This window comes from Maniola jurtina, chromosome 8, assembly GCF_905333055.1.
Source record: "Maniola jurtina chromosome 8, ilManJurt1.1, whole genome shotgun sequence".
NCBI lineage: Eukaryota > Metazoa > Arthropoda > Insecta > Lepidoptera > Nymphalidae > Maniola > Maniola jurtina.
The window spans coordinates 6,996,158-7,016,412 of NC_060036.1; the positions used below are offsets into that span (position 1 = coordinate 6,996,158).

Sequence of the window (20,255 nt, forward strand, 5' to 3'; positions counted from 1 at the left end):
TTAGTGCCGAACAGTGCGATTAGGTGATGGTGAATGGTGATGGCATCGTTTGTATCCACATTTTTTTCCTTACTCTGTTTCATTCCGCTTTAGTGAGAACAAGTTTCTTTTCCACAGACCCGCTTTCCTCTGCTTCCTTTCCCTCACCTGTGTAATATTTTAAATTTTCTATATCGGTAAGCAAAAAATATTATATGTTGGAAATGTTCAATTGGCCAGTGGGAGCGCGCTATTTTTATGTGGGACTAGTTTAAGCCCGCGACTGCGTTCGCGTGGGTATAGGTTTTCAAATATCCCGTGGGAATTTATTGATTTTCCGGGATAAAAAGTAGCCTATGCGTCAATTCATAATATTATCTACCTCCACTCTGAATTTCAGCCAAATCCGTCCAGTAGTTTTTGCGTGAAAAGATACACAAAATACCAAAATTTCAGGTTTGGAACTCATTTCGTCTTTTAGGTAGAGACCTGTGACACGCGGACAGACAGACGGACAGAGAGACAGACAGACACACAGCAGAGTGGCATTAATAGGGCTCCGTTTTTACTCTTTGGGTAGGTATTGAACCTTAAAAATGTGGGAGTATATATTTTAAAATATCTTTGTACAATTTTCAAACAAACACGATGTCCTGTCTGACGCAGTCGACTTCGTTTTCATCGTATTTTTATTAAAACGTGCCGTGCTAGTCCTTTGGGAATCAGGATTTTGTGTAACCATGTGTAGATGCACCGGCCGATTTGTGAATTGTCTCACATTTTTGTTTTATTTAATTTATTACTAGCTTACGGCCGCGACTTTGTCCGCGGGAATTTAGGTTTTTCAAAATCCCGTAGGAACTCTTTGATTTTGCGGGATAAAAAATAGTCTTAAATCACTCTTCAGGTCTTTAACTATACACATACAAAAAACCACGTCGATCCGTTGCTCCGATACGACGTAATGGAAGGACATACAAACGAACCAACAAAACAATAAACCAACAAACAAACACGTTTTCGCACAATATAATATTATGGATAGTGAGGTAGTTGATGCTCCGATGCGGCGTGATTGAAGGACAAACCAACAAACCACCAAATCAACGAACAAACACACTTTCGCATTTAAGGATAATATGGGTAGTGATGTAATTGTTTTTAGAAATATTATAGTCGATACATTACTTGTGCTAAACTCAACTTAACTGAGTGTATTTTCACTAGGTGCCTACCACCTACGTACTAAAGTTGAGAGACTGCTCGTATAAAATATGACTTCGCTTGTTCGTGAAAAGTATACCTACTGACAAAAAACTTCTTATAAATTTTTAACAGAGCTTGCCGCTTTGTATTCAAATACCCGTAGAGCCCGGTAAGGATAACTTTTTACGTCTACATCTAGCATCTAGATGTTTCGTGAATAAATGCCTCAGGCCTATTTTCAGATTGTCTGGGCTAACCAGTGATATACATTATTAATTTTTAATTACCATGAACAAAATCTGCTTATACTTACTGGATTCGATGCTTAACGCCGTTACGGTTAAAGCAAGAGATATTTAATCGCTTAAAACGTACATAATTCCGAAAGGTTAGTGCTGCGTGCATGGATCTAACCCGAGACCTTCGGAATAGGTTCACTGCTTTGATGATATCAAGTTTGTTAAGTAAGTATAGAATGGAAACATATAACCATTATGAAAAAAACGTCGTTAAGAAACCTGCATGCTTGAGAGTTCTGCATTGTGTTCTAAAAGATGTATGAAGTCTGCACAAGGCCAGCGTGGTGGACTGGCCTAAACCTTTCCCATTCTGATAGGAGACCCATGATTAGTAGACCGAATAGCATTCGATGGCAAACTACCAGACTAAGAAGACTAAGTCGTTCGGCTATTGTCTGGAAGAGGTGAATTGACGACAATCTGAAAACATTGGTTTTTTCAAAGACGCCTCCTAAAGCCTCAAGGAAATAATATATAAAACATCATAGAGATAAACAAATATTGAGTGTTGAGATGATATTGTCCTACAAAGCCACAATCGAAAGGAATTTCATTTGCGGTCATATGACGCGTCTCTGTCGATACAACGCTATCGCGAACGTGCTTAACATCGCGTTCTGAGAACAAAGAAATAGCTTCTTTTATGTGCCTCCTATATGCCTCCCCAAGCACTCTTTGATAGCTTCTCGCGCCTAGAAAAGCCACCGCCTCTCGAACTACTCAAATTCCAAACGATGTATACTTACTTACTGAGTTTTATGAAAATTTTACAATAAGTAGAAATATTCATATTTCAGAATGTTTGAATTTAAACAATTGAAAGTAAAAGATACCTTCTATAACAACTACCTATACAGGGCTCTCTCCGTCACTCGTTTCCACTCGTTTCATACAATCGTAGTTCCAATTTCATTTGAATATTAAGCAAGCAAAGTCCATGAAATTTTGCAAACATATTCTCGAAACTAATATCTGTGTCTGTGGTGTTTTAGATTTTTCTAAAAATATGTAGTTTTAAAATTACAGGGGCTCCAAGATTTGTATGAAAATTTTAAGACCGCGTAACTTTGAAACCGAATATTTTAACAGAAATCTGGAAAACCACAGACATAGATATTAGTTTCTAGAATATGTCTGCAAAATTTCATGGACTTAGGTTGCTTAATATTCAAATGAAATTGGAACTACGATTGTATGAAACGAGTGGAAACGAGTGACGGAGAGAGCCCTCTTAAAGTGTGTTGGTTTATTGATTTGTCCTTCAATCACGCTGCAACTGTGCAACGGAGCGACGTGATTTTTGCATGGATATGTTAAAGATTTGGAAAATGCAATTGGCTACGTATTATGCCGGTAAATCAAGAAGTCACGGGCATCAGTTACTTAATCATCATTATTATTACTACCTATACACCTATAATATAGCTATAGATACCTAAGCCTAGCTGACGCTACACTAACTAAACCTATACTAGTTTACACAGATCTAACCGTAACTTTGAGTCGTTTTTAACCCCCGACCCAAAAAGAGGGGTGTTATAAGTTTGACGTGTGTATCTGTGTATCTGTCTGTGGCATCGTAGCTCCTAAACTAATGAACCGATTTTAATTTAGTTTTTTTTTGTTTGAAAGGTGGCTTGACCGAGAGGGTTCTTAGCTATAATCCAAGTAAATCAGTTCAGCCGTTTGAAAGTTATCAGCTCTTTCTAGTTACTGTAACTTTCACTTGTCGGGGGTGTTATAAATTTTTAATTTGCACTTGTTATCTACACAAGGTTGCTCCAATTGGTAATATCATGCAATAAGTAAGCATAATAAAGCAAGAAATACAATGTATGCGGAAACCACATTCAGATATTCATTGCATTTTGCATCACATTGCTGTGCACAAACGTAATAGAGCATGCAACGCGTAGCATAGCCGAGTGTGGCGCGTAGCTTAGGTAGGCTATTTCCAGGCTTATTGAAGTGCAAACATTAAAATTCTGAACACTAAACCTTGCTGAGTTTGTTGCGAATATCTACAATTCTTGTAGTAACCAAACTTTAAAATCCACGTTTTTTTTTTATTTTAATTCAGAACCATTAATTATTTTTACCCGATTACGGCAAAGCCAAAAGGAAGTGTCAATCAATTCTTAATATAGTCCTGGTGACATAGGCTACATTTTACAAGAAAAAATCAACCTGACGGATGTTGCATCCAAAAAGTGGGGGTCTCAAAAAAAATTTTTTGCTATTGTATGACTGGCTGACTTGACCAGCCAATGTGTGAACTATATATTACATGCGAATTGCGATTGTTTGAGAGAGAGGGTATTTGAGAGTATGTAAGAAACCCAATACTTATCCAATCGGCAAGCCAGCCAACGTACATACTTAATTAAGTCATGTGGCATTTGTGTACCTAATACCTACACGCTGAGCTGAGTACATTCCTCAAAAGCGTAAGGCGGACTTCAAAATATACGCTGTTATCTAGCAAAGCGTAAATCGTAGACACTTTACAAAACTCAATGCAATATCAAGCAGAAGAAAAGTTGTTTGCGAGGCCCTTCAAAGAAATATCAACAAATTTTCGGTAAGACAGGCTCACTCCCGGGAAATAACAGATTGCTTCTATATGAATAACTCTTAAAACCCCATCTTGATGTTTTCAAGAGCGTGATAATCTGTTCCATTATTTCCCTTTTGGTTTGAGTAATTTGTTTCCAAGGGCGTCTGAGTTAAAAGTAAATGAACATCAACTGTTTTTATTTAAGGCAAAGATACACACAAATCTGTTCATTTAGATCCTAAAAGGTTTTTACCTTCATATGACTTTGATAGAGTTTAAAATATTTCACTAAACGTACAACGCAGTGGAAGAAATTTTATTGCCATGCCAGACTCTTGATATCAGACTTTACACTCGAAAAGGCAATTTGAACGCAAGGAAGGATTTTGAACTTATTTCTTCTCAGACTACAGATTATTTCATAGTTACTTAATCTTTTTATTGGTGGATGGAAAGTAGTGTTTGTATTCAGTTTAGTTTTTAACCTCCAACCCAAAAAAAGGGGTGTTATAAGTTTGACGTGTGTATCTGTGTATCTGTTTGTGGCATCGTACCTCCTAAACTAATAAACCGATTTTAATTTAGTTTTTTTGTTTAAAAGGTGGCTTGATCGAGAGTGTTCTTAGCTATAATCCAAGGAAATCGGTTAAGCCGTTTGAAAGTTATCAGCTCTTTTCTAGTTACTGTAACCTTCACTTGTCGGGGGTGTTATAAATTTTTAATTTACACTTGTGAACTGTCAAGTGAGTGACAAATCGACGTAGTTTTTTGCAGTGCAGGTACCTGTAGTGTGACCTAGGTTACTTACTATCCCGTTGCCAGCAATTCTTAAAAAACCTCAGTCGCGCTTTTCATCTAGGAGGCCAATTTTTCAGCCCAACCCAGAATTCCAATCAGGGAACTCATGATCCATGGCCAAATAAGATAATGTCCAGTAGACCAATGTGGCAATGAACACTAATATTGTTAAGTCTACCATCAAATTCGAAATTCGGGCAATGTACCGGTTATCTAGGCCAACCGGCCTCCTGCTCCACGCCCCGTTTACGGGTTATAAGCCTGATGTGATTACAAGTGTTTCCCTCTTTTACACCGAACAGATAAACTTATTTACTACATTATTATTTATGTAGGTACCTACTACTTCATGAAAAGACGAGTTTTGTATTATTATTTCTATTACTTTGAGAACAGTTTTAATTTAACTTTCTGTGACGCCATTTTCCATTATTTTCCCGCAAATATCAAAAAATTAAACTGTTTAACATATTTTAATAGGTACAATCTGCAAATTGAATTACTATGTAGCTGATGCTCGCAACTTGGTCCACGTGGACGTACAAAATTTTTAAATCCTCGCGTGAACTCTTTAATTTTCCAGGATAAAAATTTGCCTAAATCATTTTCCAAGTCTTTAAGTATACCCAAGCAATAAAAAAAAGTTGAAAAAACTATAACCCGACTACGGAAAAAATGAGACAACTTGAACCCAACTTGGTACAAGTAAAATAAACTAAAAAGAACGAAACAAGATAGGTGCTTAGTGCTATCATCGTCTTCATCGTCTTGAGTAAGATTCAATACGAATGCCGTGGTCGTGCGTTGTCGACAGCGTATTTCTTATCCTTGATTGACGGCATTCCCAATGATTTTATTTGTCTACCAAATTAGAATATTTTTTTTTGCTGTCCGTATGCGATATGCTTTACCGTTCTATGATGCGACGATCAACCGAGGTCTCGTGAATGGCCAATAGGTGGCGCTGTATGAGAAATAGTAATTATAATAAAAAGTGGTTTCTGTCGCTTGGTATATTTTAATAATAACTATATTTAAATTCATGAACTCAGAATTTTCTCCTCTTTCGTTGGACATCTCACTCGACACAATAGCAATTAATTTTTTTTTAAGACCCTCACATTTTTTGATGTAACATCCCTCTGGCCAACTTTTTTCGTATAAAATATAGCTTATGTCACCCGGGTCTTTACAACGAATCGATTGACACCTCATTCATCAAAATCGGCCCAGTAGTTTAGGCGCTACGGTGGAACACACAGAATCTGGATACAAACATACATACATATTACATACATACATACATAGACTGCTAAAATCATAACCCTTCCTTTCGGCTTTGCCGTAGTCGGGTAAAAATCACACCGATCCAGTGCATCGTTACGGCGTGATTGAAAAACAAATAAACCGACAAACGATCACACATCATCTTATTACATGGGTAGTGATGCTCTACAGTGGAATGTGAATTCAACAAACGAACATTTTTTTGGGGTTTTCTTTCACGGTTTATTGCTATAGCTCTAGCTCTGAAAATGCTTGGAAAAGAAATATGTCATAGGAGCACTCAAAATATGATGGCCATAATTATTATGTACGGAACCCTAAAAGCGCGAGGCCCAACTCGCACTTGACCGGTTTTTCTCATAACGTAAAATAAACATACGGGTTTTATTCTGACCTACACGGAAAATACATTTTATATTGCGGGTGTTACGAAAATTAAAAAGCTATTTTAAATTGTGATGGTGGAAATCAATTTTGAGTTGACGATTATTCACACTTAATATTCATACATTATTTCATGAAATTTTCATACTATACGTGCAACTTTGCTTTTCATTATTCGTATAAGTAAAGTTATCATCATCATTATCAAACCAACGCTGGACCACATTGACCACGAATCTGTTCTCAGAATAAGAAAGGTTAAGGCCTTGAACACTTGAAAAGAGCAACCGCTGAGTTTCTTGCTGTTTCTTCTCGGTAGGAGCGGCATTCCGAACCAGTGATAAATATATAATTTTTACGATTCAAAAACACTTGTGAAAGTTTACTTGAATATAATGTATTCCATTCTATTATATTCTTAGTTGCTAATCTGTGTAAAACAGAGAAAAAAAGAAAAAGGCCTCAGTTTACTTTGCTTCGCAAGTGCAGATTTGTAGACTTCATACACCTTTGAGAACGTAATGGAAGCATGGAATTTCCCTCGCGGTTTTTCCTTCACCTTTAAAGCTAGTACTGTATTTAATTGTTTAAAAGGCACATAACTCCGAAAAGTTAAAAGTTTGCCCAAGATCGAACCTCAGACCTTCTGAACAGGAGATAGAATATGTTTTAACCACTAGGTTAAGACATATGCCTCGCTTGTCTGCACAGTCCGTTGTAGGTAAGCATAAGTATAAATATCAGTATCAAAAGTCAGAACAGATTGTTAAAAGCTGGGACACACCAAACGCGTATGCAGCACGTAAGCGTAGACGTAGCGCGTACCATGACATTGTAATGTATGGAACTGTATGAGATATGACATACCACTTGCGTGACGTGAACGTTCGCGTAGACGTAATGCGTGCTGTCATGTCTATGGATTCACGCGCGTCACTACGCGCGTGGTCACGTGTACGTGCTTGGTGTGAATCGGCCTTTAATCTTAAAGGAATTGATATTAGTAGACTAGCTGACGCCCGCGACTTCGTCCGCGTGGATTTAGGTTTCTCGAAATCCCTAAAATCCGATAAAAAGTAGCCTATGTGCTAATCCAGGATGTTATCTATCTCCATTCCGAATTTCAGCCAAATCCGTCCAGTAGTTTTTGCGTGAAGGAGTAACACACATACACACACACACACACACACCCACCAACACACACACATACACACTAACTTTCGCCTTTATAATATTAGTGTGAAGTGTGATAGTGTGAAGTGTGATGTGATAAAGAAGCCATGCTTGACGCTATGGTCGAACACCTATAAACATACATTTATACACTTCCTGCTTTTGCTTTGTCGTGGTCGGGTATAAAATAAATCCTTTACTAATACGAATATTGTCAACTGACTTTAAGTGCCGGTTAGGGTTAAACCACAAAGATTTTTCCACCTAATCTCTTGACCCTTGTTCTCGAAACCCATTAGCTGTAAATGACAGCAACCCGCGTTTTTACAAGCTATATTTAACTTGCCGTGTACGTGTATGGTCAAATCTTTCAACTGTTTTTTAGACCAGTTCCCGTCAATCGATTGAGTTGAAAGGGACACATGATAATATTATGTTTATTCGTTTTAATTTATAATTTTAAAAGTTTATTTTTAAAAGGGTATTTTTAAATGGAAGATATTAATGTCAAGTCTAATAAAAACCGGCCAAGTGCGAGTCAGACTCGCGCACTGAGGGTTCCGTACTCGGGTATTTTTTCCAACATTTTGCACTATAAATCAAAAACATATATAAAAATAAATAAGAATCTGTTTAAGAATGTATACGTAAAGCTCTTTCATACGATACCCCACTTGGTATACTTAGTTATCTTACTTTGAAAATTGTAACACATTTTTTTTTTAAATGATGTAACCACAAATTCACGGTTTTCAGATTTATTCCTGTACTTGCGCTATAAGACCTTCCTACCTGCCAAATTTCATGATTCTAGGTCTACGGGAAGTACCCTATAGGTTTCTTGACAGACACGACGGACGGACGGACGGACGGACAGACAAACAGACAGAAAGACAGTCAACAAAGTGATCCTAAAAGGGTTCCGTTTTTCCTTTTGAGGTACGGAACCCTAAAAACCCTGAAACACATACGGTCTACCTAATTCTTTATTTTTAATTGAATGCCCAAAACCCAATTTTCATGGATATCAATTTCATAAATGTAACTTGAAAAACGACGGGCTCTTATTTATAAACTTTCAATCCCTATTTAACCCTCTTGGGGATGAAATTTCCGAAAATCGTGAAACATTTATTCCTTCATTTTTGATCGTAAGTCCAAATAACATTTTTATGGATGTAACTTGAAAATGGCGTTCTTACAAAATTTCATCATCTATTTAATTCCCTTAGGAACGAAATTTCATATAATAATTGAAATACGTAAGCATTATCTGCGGACCCGCGATGTATGCTTGTTTAATTATTTTTCAAACAACCCTCAATAGTTTCACTATTTGGTTTTTATTACTTTCGTTAAAAAATGATTTATGTAATTCACTGTACACTTACTACACTATTTATTTGCAATAATATCAATAGCAAAATAGTTTTTTAATTACTTTAGCCAGATCTGATTGTATTTACATTTTGCATTTTAGCACGTTCGTTTACAACACTTGAACGCTTGATAGAAAGTATATTCTTAAGCCTTTTCCACAGTTTTCTTATGTTTTACGTCTTGATAATGTTTTTACTTGCGATTTGCATATAGTTTTACACTTTTTTCCCAAAAACAACTGTTGCTCAATTTAAATACGGACCCAGTACTTTCGAATGCACGGCAGCGCCCTCATACTCGAAACTATACTATACCAACAATAAATGAGTGTAGGTACCAACACCAAACAAATGAAAATAGAGATCAAAACTTAAAGCACAGGAATACCACAAATTGCTGGATGTTTGTACTACGAAGTACGAATACAATGGCTTTACGAATCCACACCAAACCTTTGTAAATATTTCAACGCGGACGTAGTTATATTTTAATGAAAGTGGTGCTAAAATATTGTACAGCACAAGAGACTGAACTTTGACCGAATCGAATGGTTGAAAATATAACGAATACAGCAAAATATAAACAACTTTGTTGATGATGGTTTTCGCACAATTTGTAAGAGTGACAATGGGAGTGCTACGTTATCAATATTAATAGGCACCTTACCTATGCAATACCCAATATTGCGATCCCTTATCAAGGAAATATTGTTGGTGTCCGCGATAATAACAAAAGTATCCGAATGTTTTCTTGAAATATGCGATTCAGCTGGCTGAAATTTAATAGCTACAAATAACAATGTGACTATTTCGATCAACACACTTCACTAGAATGCATAAGTTGCAACAGGAATACCACAAAATCAGACAATCACAACAAATAACTCAAAATTTTAAAAACCCCCGACACAAAAACCTCTATAAGAAAACTAGAAAAGAGATAACTTTCAAACGAATGAACAGATTTTCTTCGATTATAGCTAAGAACACTCCTGATCAAGCCACCTTTCAAACAAAAAAAAAAACAAAATTAAAATCGGTTCATTCGTTTAGGAGCTACGATGCCACAGACAGATACACAGATACACACGTCAAACTTATAACACCCTCTTTTTGGGTCGGGGGTCAAAAACATTACCATTTGACATACCAAGCCTAGCGTCACGTACTATCCCTATTCCCTAGGGACCTGGGAAAGCGGACACGTAAGCTACCACGAGGATGGGCATTCATAATGCTTAGCGTGCACTGGCCAGTGGTTTTTGTAAACATTTTTGTTGGTACAGATTGAAACGTCAATCTTTTTCTAAGTATATATCTTATCTATATTTTTAAATACTATTTCTAAATCACACTAATTTTATATAGACGAAAGTTTGTGTGTATGTTTGTTACTATTTCATCAAAAACCTCTATAAGAAAACTAGAAAAGAGATAACTTTCAAACGAATGAACAGATTTTCTTCGATTATAGCTAAGAACACTCCTGATCAAGCCACCTTTCAAACAAAAAAAAAACAAAATTAAAATCGGTTCATTCGTTGAGGAGCTACGATGCCACAGACAGATACACAGATACACACGTCAAACTTATAACACCCTCTTTTTGGGTCGGGGGTCAAAAACATTACCATTTGACATACCAAGCCTAGCGTCACGTACTATCCCTATTCCCTAGGGACCTGGGAAAGCGGACACGTAAGCTACCACGAGGATGGGCATTCATAATGCTTAGCGTGCACTGGCCAGTGGTTTTTGTAAACATTTTTGTTGGTACAGATTGAAACGTCAATCTTTTTCTAAGTATATATCTTATCTATATTTTTAAATACTATTTCTAAATCACACTAATTTTATATAGACGAAAGTTTGTGTGTATGTTTGTTACTATTTCATGCAAAAAATACTGAATGGATTTGACTGTAATTTAGAATGAAGGTAAATATTTTATACCCCGCAAAATCAAAGAGTTCCCACGGGATTTTTAAAAACCTAACCTATATCCACCCGAACGAAGTCGCGGACATCAGCTAGTTTTTAATAATCTGAAATTAAGTACCTAGTTTGTATTAAAAACGAGACCGCGAAAAATGTTTTGTTCTGATCCGCTTCGGAATTCAGAAAACTCTTTCTTTAGTTGAAATCTAAGTTATACAGAAAACCTACATTCATACACTCGGTTTGAGTTGTACGTTGATAGAGTTATATGTTAGTAAGTCAGTTTCTCCCTTAAAATAGAAATAAATATTTAAACACTAGGTGGATTTAGATTTTTAAAGATCCCGTGGGAACTGTTTGATTTTCCGGGATAAAAAGTTGCCTATGTCCGTCCCCGAGATATAAGCTAACCCTGTACCAAATTTCGTCAGAATCGGTTAAACTATTGGGCCGTGAAAAGGTAGCAGAAAGACAGACACACTTTCGCATTTATAATATTAGTATGGATAATATACCTAATATCTCCCCAGTTTCTGGAAAATCAAAATTGTTACGCGTCTCTGACTTTACGACTTTACACATTACGTCAAACCTTTATCAAGTGAAATGGAACAGTCAACTTACGGCCACGGGGACATGTTTACTGTAAAAGCATTTTTGTGAACTATAGAAGCGCCTTGACTTTACACGATTCGATGATTTTTCCTAGAAGCAAGTATTACCTACATTACTAGTGATTTAGGCGTAAATGTCTACCTTGTATATCCAGCTGACAGAGTCAGACGTGAAACAATGGTAATAAACGTCAGCCTCCAAATTCGGGGATTCGAATTTCGATTCCGTATACGTACAAACTTACTTTTCGGAGTAAAGTGCGTTTCAAGATTTTCAATTAGTAATCAAATATCACTTGCTTTTACGGTGAAGGAAAACTTCGCGAGGAAACCTGCAATCTGCATGCCTGACAGTTTACATAATGTTCTCAAAAATGAATTTACTTACCTTTTTTATAAACGTGTGGGAACTTTTTGATTTACCGGGATATAAGTAGCTTAGGTAGAAAAGGCATTCCGAACCAGTGGTAGATGCTCTTGACGATTCAAAAGTACTTGTAAAAGTCTAATTGAATAAAAATATTTTGAATTTTGAATTTTGTATTCTTATGTCCGTCTTAGGCATGCGAGCTACCTATGTATGCTAAATCAGTTGAACCGATGGGCTGTAAAAAGCTAGCAGACAGACTGACATACTTTTGCATTTATAATAATTTAGTAAGGATTGACAAATTAATAATTAAGAAAATAGGTACTATGTAGATACTGAATAAATAAATGGAACAAATTAAGTAAAAAACTCTGATTTCTACAAGTTTAAAAACGATCAGCATGCATCGAATTACTTTAGGTAGATTTGATGATTAAACGAACTTACCTTAAGTGAAGTTCTATCATAATTATACGAAGGCTTCGTCTTCGAGATTAGGATACTTGTAGTAGCACGAACCGTGTGGCCATTCATACACTAAGTTGAGAAATACAAAAAACAAGATAAATACTTTTTTCGTAGGTACCATAGACTATACTTCTCATAGTGACAGCACTGATCGTCATTTTCATTTAGTTTAGAGAGCTTTTTTTTTTTTTACTAATTCATACACGGGTGTCTGAAAGGAAAGAAAGGGTGGGAGGGAGCTAATCTCTTCAGACGAAGCCTTCGTATAATTATGATAGAACTTCACTTAAGGTAAGTTCGTTTAATCATCAATTATACTTCGCTTCGTCTTCGAGATTAGGATACTTGTAGATCTTTAGAGATATGACATTTGTAAAAAAAAAATATCATAATAGATATATTCATATAATCAATTTAATCAATTATATCAATATAACAAAACGTAACAGCTTAATCTTAAGCAATAAAGAGTAAATCAAAGAATTAAATTAACTCATATTATTATTTCCAAAGAAAATAAAAATGCATTTTAAATGTATTAAGAATTGAGATTTAAAATTGATATTGCAAAATCATTGCTATTATCAGTTACCACAACTCTTTGATAAAAAACGTGCGAATGTGGAGGACGAAACTGACCAACGCGCAGTTTTGCGTATTAAATCAATATTAATGGTATTTTTATATGCAGTAGAAGTGGAGACATGCCTCGTTGAATAAGCTGTAAACATATTAGTATCTATTGCTTTTTTATTTAAAACTTCCTTTATCCAACGACTGATTGATTGTGAACAAACTGGTTTATATGGACTTTTAAATCTGATAAACAGTTGATCATTGTTTCTTACAGAAATTGTCCAATTGACATACACTAATAAGGCCTCTGCCGGGTATATTTCTGGCTTTTTTTTTTTTTTGAAAAAAGGTACTTATAATTAAGGAGGGTTGAAAAAGAGCCAGCGCGTGAAGTTTTAATCAAATCTGGTATTTTTATAATAATTCTGTCATCAGCTTTAATTTCAATATTCTGCATATTAATTTTATTTCGTTACAAGATCTAGTAATGTTACAATTTTTTTCGTTAGTTTTTCCATACTAATCTCATCATTGGGGTACCAGCTTTCCAAAAAATTGAATACAATTGAAGGATTCCAAGTAACATTATATTTTTTCAAAGATGGGCGTAGCCGGTAGAAGCCCTTAAACAATCTAGTTAACCTATCATCTGTGCCTATCTTTGCGTTTACAATTAAAGATAAAGCAGATCTATAACTGTTTAAAGTACTATACTGAATTCCTTTATGAAACATTTCAGTTAAGAAAGTAATTACGTGGGTAACTGCAGCTTCATAAGGATCAATATTGTGATTGTTACAAAAAATTAACCATTTTTTAAATACAACACCATATTGTTTAACAGAGTTGTCTGATATTGACGCACTCATGATGTCTAATACATTTTGTGGAACCCCTCTTCGTGAAAAAACGCTGTGCGGATAACTTCGCGGCTACTAGCGTGACTTTGTGTTGCAATTGGCTGGTAAGAACAGATAATAACACGTCTGTATTGGTTCCAAGTATTAACATATCATTACATTTTTTTTTTTTTTTAAGTGGGAACCCTGGTTAAGTAGGCCAGAGGGGAACAACTACTATGCCTTCAGCTTTATCTAAAATTATCTTACGAATCATTTTCAAAATTACGGATATTGGTGGGAAAGCATAAAAATTTAGTTTTTTCCAATTCAACGTAAAGGAATTTACTGCTATTGCTCCTGGGTCTCCATGCCAAGAATTATATGCATCGCATTTCTTATTTAGCCTAGTAGCAAATAAATCTATAGCTGGTCTACCAAAGTGTTCTACAATTCTATTGAAGGCATGGACAGTTAGTTCCCACTCGATATCGGGGTGCGATCGTCGCGATTCTGCGTCCGCTACTTCATTATCTTGTGAAGAGATGTAAGATGCATAGACAAAAATGTTTTTGTCCTCGCACCAATTCCATAATTTCTTGTTAATATCAGTGAGATGAGGAAATCGCACGCCACCCATTTTGTTGACATACGAAGTTGTATTGTCGATGCGAAGAAGTATCTGACAATTATTTCGACTCTTTGCGAAGACCTTTAAACCTAAATATACTGCCAATATATTTTCTAAGTAGTTGATGTGCATATTTTTCTCATCTTCAGTCCATTTACCATTAGCTTTATCCTTACCACATGTTGCCCCCCATCCTGTTTTACTGGCATCGGAAAAGATTTCTAAACAGTAGGAATCATCTCTAATAGGTTTAACTGACCTTACAATATGTGTCAGCCACCATTCAAAATCTTTTGCTAAATGTTGAGGAATAGTCATATGACTGTCATAGTCCTCAGTCTTTTCTAGAGCTAGATATTTACATCGTTCGATATTCTTGGTGTATAACCAACCATATTGAACGGCGGGGTAAGATGAGGTAAGGAGACCTGCTAAACGAGTAAACTGTCGAATTGTACATCGCTTTAATTTTATAAATTTCAATATTTCTTGTTTTATTAACATCCTCTTTTCATTAGTGAGAGCGATATGAAAATTTCTGGTGTCAATTATAAATCCTAAATATTTACATCTAGTTTTAGGTACAAACGAACTTTTCTCATAGTTAATTATGAAACCTAATGACTCTAAGATATCGATTGTATGAGTTACATTCTGTTAACAAGCGTGAAATGAGTCAGCAATTATACATATATCATCCAAGTAAATGGATGAAATATATCCCAAAGACCGAAGTAAGGATATTACTGGTTTCATTAACTTTGTAAAAACTAAAGGAGCTGTGTTCAATCCGAATGGGAGGACGTTAATTCGTATGTTTTATTGTTACATATGAAACGTAATTTTTTTTTTTTTAATTTTTCATTTATAGGTAATAAAAAATAAGCATCCTTTAAATCTAGCGTACATAAGAACGAATTTCTCGAAATTAATTTTAAAGTTGCTCGTAAGTCCTCCATTTTAAAGTGATTCGTGGATATAAATTTATTAAGTGATTTAAGATTTAGAATAAACCGCTTTTTGCCATTCGGCTTAGGTACAAGAAAAATACTTGAAATATATTGCATATTACATGGTATGCATTCAGATATTGCACCGGAATTTAACAATTCATTAATGACACTTTCAAATTCGTTAATTTCTTCCTGAGAAAAAATTCTAGAGGACGATTTAAATTCCTGTTTCGCGGTTGTGAAAAAAAGAATTTTATAACCATTTTTAATCCACGATAAAATGACGGCGTCATTAGTAATGAGGCACCATCTGTCATAAGAAGCGGCTAGTCTACCAGCGTTGTGTCGTACCTCGACTACCGGCGTGTCTGAGAGCGCGCGCGCGAGCGCTGCGGCGGCGGCCGATGCACTCGACCCCGCGGTGGCGACGGCGGTGGCGGCGGCGGCGGCGGCGGCGGCGGAGCTTGGTACTTGCGAGGCTGTTGCGCTGCAGGCGCTGACCTCCTTGCTGCTCCCGACTGCCTCGCCAGCGGAAGCGGAGCTTTCCCGTTTAAATAACGATATTGATTATGTTGCGACGACACAGTCTTCATTTCTGTTCCTGATTTATGTATTACTTTTGCTGCTTTTAGTGTATCGGCTAATTTTTCGCCAAAGAGAAAACTGACAACTCCAGTGGAGTATAAAAGATCCTTAATCTCTTTTTTAATAGTAGCAGTTACAAAACTTCGGCGAGACATAGACTCGACAAATTGGGAGTCACATAAGAGTTTGGTTGCGTCTAATAAAAGTTTAATGACGTCAGTCTCTTTACTTTGATTTGTAAACATTTTTGTCAAAGCTTGACTTATACAAGTTATAGCAATTGCTTGTTGGTTCTGTTTAACTTCAATAGCTTTGTCCTTTTTATCGAACGCCTCCGACAGTGCAGCCTTTATTTCTGCGTTTAATTGGGGAGATTCAATCTTGAGGCAGTTTCCTGGTGGAAAATATTTTTCAAGGAGGAAGGATTTGGCAGACCCGTGGTCGCAATATGTTCCCAACGAACAGCTAGTTCAGTTTGTATTGGAGAACTGTATTTTTTATTTTTAGAAGGGGTTTCACCTAATAAATCCAGTATCCAGTATCCAGTAGTTGTTATCCAAAATAATCAGTTGATATTACAGCTGATGTTGAGGGTAAATCGGAAATAATACCCATAATTGGATGATCCAGTTCCACTGGGGACGATTGATTCCTCGTATGCTATCGATGATAACGGCCACGTCTTCTGACATATTTGGTTGATTGTTTACAAATCAGATGATTATTTTAAATCAATTATTAAGCTTGTAACGAAGACACAGGCTCACAACCTGTGCTCAACGATATTGATGTGAAGGTATTATCCTTAAGAGATAAACTCATCACTTTTTTGTAGTAATTAATACAAAGGAAATAGTCTAAATAACTATCCTCAATGTATATTGACGTGAAGGTAACACTCTCTATCGAAGTGTACTCAACACAATAATATTACTCACGGTGTTCCCAGGCGGTCACCCATCCAAGTATTGACCGCGCCTGATGTTGCTTAACTTCGGTGATCGGATGAAAACCGGTGTATTCAACATGGTATGGACGTTGGCTCTCCCTTATTTTCATACCTACAAATCGATGAGCTTACCTTCTTGTAATGACAACGGCGGATTAGAATTGTCCGAAGATGAATCCGATATTTTTCGAGCACGTTTTTGTATCTTTTTTTCCAGTTTCTTTATTTTTCGCAGAAGATACTCATCACTACTTTTATTTTTGCGTTTAGGCATTATTAATACTCAAATTCACTACGACTTTTAAGAATATCATGTTGAACGGCCAGGCACTAGAACGCGAATGAAAATGACGATCAGTGCTGTCACTATGAGAAGTATAGTCTATGGTACCTACGAAAAAAGTATTTATCTTGTTTTTTGTATTTCTCAACTTAGTGTATGAATGGCCACACGGTTCGTGCTACTACAAGTATCCTAATCTCGAAGACGAAGCGAAGTATAATGATATCATATTGACATTACATTTTTACATCATGATTCATTCACCACATGCTATTTTTAATTACCGCATTTGCTTTTAAAAATATAATGAGTTCAGTTCTAAGATGCGCGAGTAAAACTATTGTTCCCTCTGCATGTGACCCACTTACGCTAAGTAATAATGTAGGCATGTGTTGGACGCTTCAGAGAAAAAAATCCTAACAAATTTGTCCTACAATATCAGTTTTTTAAATCTCTATTACGTCATACATTAGACATTTTACATAGACTTGCTCTGATAATAATAGTTGAAAGCTATGTGTATGATGTGGTTTAGTTTTTTTTTTAAATATTAGCCATGCTCATAATGACTAATATTCCCCTTTCCCCTCCAATTAAGCGTAAAGCTTGTGCCAGGAGTGGGTACGACAATAGTGCAACGGGTGGGGTTTGAACCGCCGACCTTTCGGAATTCAGTCCGCTCCTCAACCGTTGAGCTATCGAGGCTCTAGTTAACGGCCTCCCAGGCGCAATGGTTGGTGCCTTAGAGTTGTAGTTTTATAATAGGGCGTGTCGGGTTCTATTCCCAACAAGGGATGAGAGAAACAATGTTATTATTAACAATATCTTACTCTATACACGTCTAGTTCTTTAAGTTCTTAAATATGTTACCTGGAAGAGATAACTTTGATGATAAGGTCGCCCTGTCGCCCTTTACTTTTTTAAATGTATCCTGTATACTCTTTGTAACTTTGTTAAGAATAAAGATGTTTAAATAAATAAATAAATGAATAAATATTTAGGCAATAATTGAATTTGAAAATTAGTGTGCCATAAGGCTTCGTAACAATAAGCAATTATAATGTGACTTCACAGCCTATTTTTGCCACTCGGCGTTCTTTATGTGATAGCAGTGGAATTTTCGGAGCATTTTTAATTTTTGGCTGCTATCCAGCACGTTTAAATCCTTTTTACAGCTATGGGCTGTTTTTTGCTTGATAGCAAGAATAATTTATATTTCTAAGGGTTCGTGCAAGGGGACGCGGTGCTTTGCGTGACGCGTCTAGCTCTAGTGTCATTTCGCACGATCAAATCAAAGGTATTCTAAAAATATGAGAGCGCGGTGTTCATGTAGAGTATTTAATTATCTACGTAGGTTTTGTTTTGATATCTAGCGATACTCGCAGCCACTGCCGCTGCGTCTCCCGTAGCAGAAAACCCCACGTTTTCACAAATGAGACTTTGCCATTATATGTAGTAGGTATAGAAGCAGGCGTTATTTTGCGGAAGTCCATGACATACAAGGAACCAAAAGCTTAATTTGCTATAATCCGCCAAACCAAAGAAATCTGAGTGGTGCAACATGCAGCATGCGACATGCATCGCCCGCCCTCCCACTGATAAACATGCAGGAAAAGCCAGCCACTAAGCAAGCCACACGCACCACCACCACGCAACACCACAGAAATCTCAACACCACTCGATGTACGTTTCGCTCCGACACCGGAGCATCCTCAGGAGATGTAGACCTTACAATGCCTAGTTGCAAAGAATTTTTGGTTCTACAGATTTTTGATTTTGGTTGACAGTTTGGCGGATTATAGCAAATTAAGCTTTTGATTCCTTGTTTGCCATTTGTGTTTACCTAGCATGCGATACCGTGGACAACGACGCGGGCGCCGCCGCCGCCCTCCGATTCACGCGCCGCGCCTCCCTATCTGAACGAACCCTAAGGATTCATTTCCGTTATTTTCAAATTTAATACGTAAAAATTAAAGTTCGAGATGTGTTCGAGTGTTTGTTCATTCTTTACTTTAGCTTTCACGCATCTTTCATGCACTAGTATAAAGTTTTGTCATAGTACCTTCACGTACAATAAGTGGCGTGCGTGACACATGGCAACGATTTCCGAGCATTAGCGAGTAGTTGAGTACCTACCTAGTATTATTTGTTTCCTAAATACTGCGATAATCCGTGGAATCCTATATATAATTCAAAATTTATTAAAAATGTAAAATCGTATGTTTGTTGCAGTTGGTTGGTTATTTTTTACGCAGCATCGGAGCAACGAATCGATAGAATCGTCCGCTAAAAAAAATGTCGTTGCACTAGATTGATAAAAATCAGGCAAAACTTCGATGCAGGGGCTAAATTAAAGGCAAAGCGACTTGGTATAAAAAGTGGGAAAACTTCGATAGGTTTTGTTGATTGAAGTTGGAAAAGGATTGCAAATAACAAAGATCGATGGCAGAACTTCTGAACCAAACCCATTAAAAGCCATGGTACCGTCCTCATCATCAGATGTTGATGAAAACAGACATTAATGAAGTTACCTACTTGGTACTTAGTAATAGCTACTCTAATTATACTTATTATTGTTAGGTAGGCATTAGGTAAATAATAATCACATGAATGTTGACACGATAGTTTACTTACAGTAAACCACAGTTAGGGTACTTCTATCAAAACGTTGAGGCCTCGACGTCAGTGGCAGGCGTCAAATGTTAGTAATCAGGACCGTGAGTGGGGACAAAGCATGTAAAGTACCTACCTAATATATCCACAGTGATTAAGTTGATTTTTTTTTTATTAACCCCCGACCCAAAAAGAGGGGTGTTATAAGTTTGACGTGTGTATCTGTGTATCTGTGTATCTGTGTGTCTGTGTATCTGTGTATCTGTGTATCTGTCTGTGGCATCGTAGCGCCTAAACGAATGAACCGATTTTAATGTACTTTTTTTTGTTTGAAAGGTGGCTTGATCGAGAGTGTTCTTAGCTATAATCCAAAA

At 36.5% G+C, this 20,255-nt stretch overlaps 1 pseudogene; it reads right to left on the bottom strand.

Annotated features, from left to right (window-relative positions):
• Positions 1–16,958: 16,958 nt before the first annotated feature.
• On the bottom strand, positions 16,959–17,079 carry LOC123867916 (annotated as a pseudogene).
• Between the last annotated feature and the right edge of the window lie 3,176 nt (positions 17,080–20,255).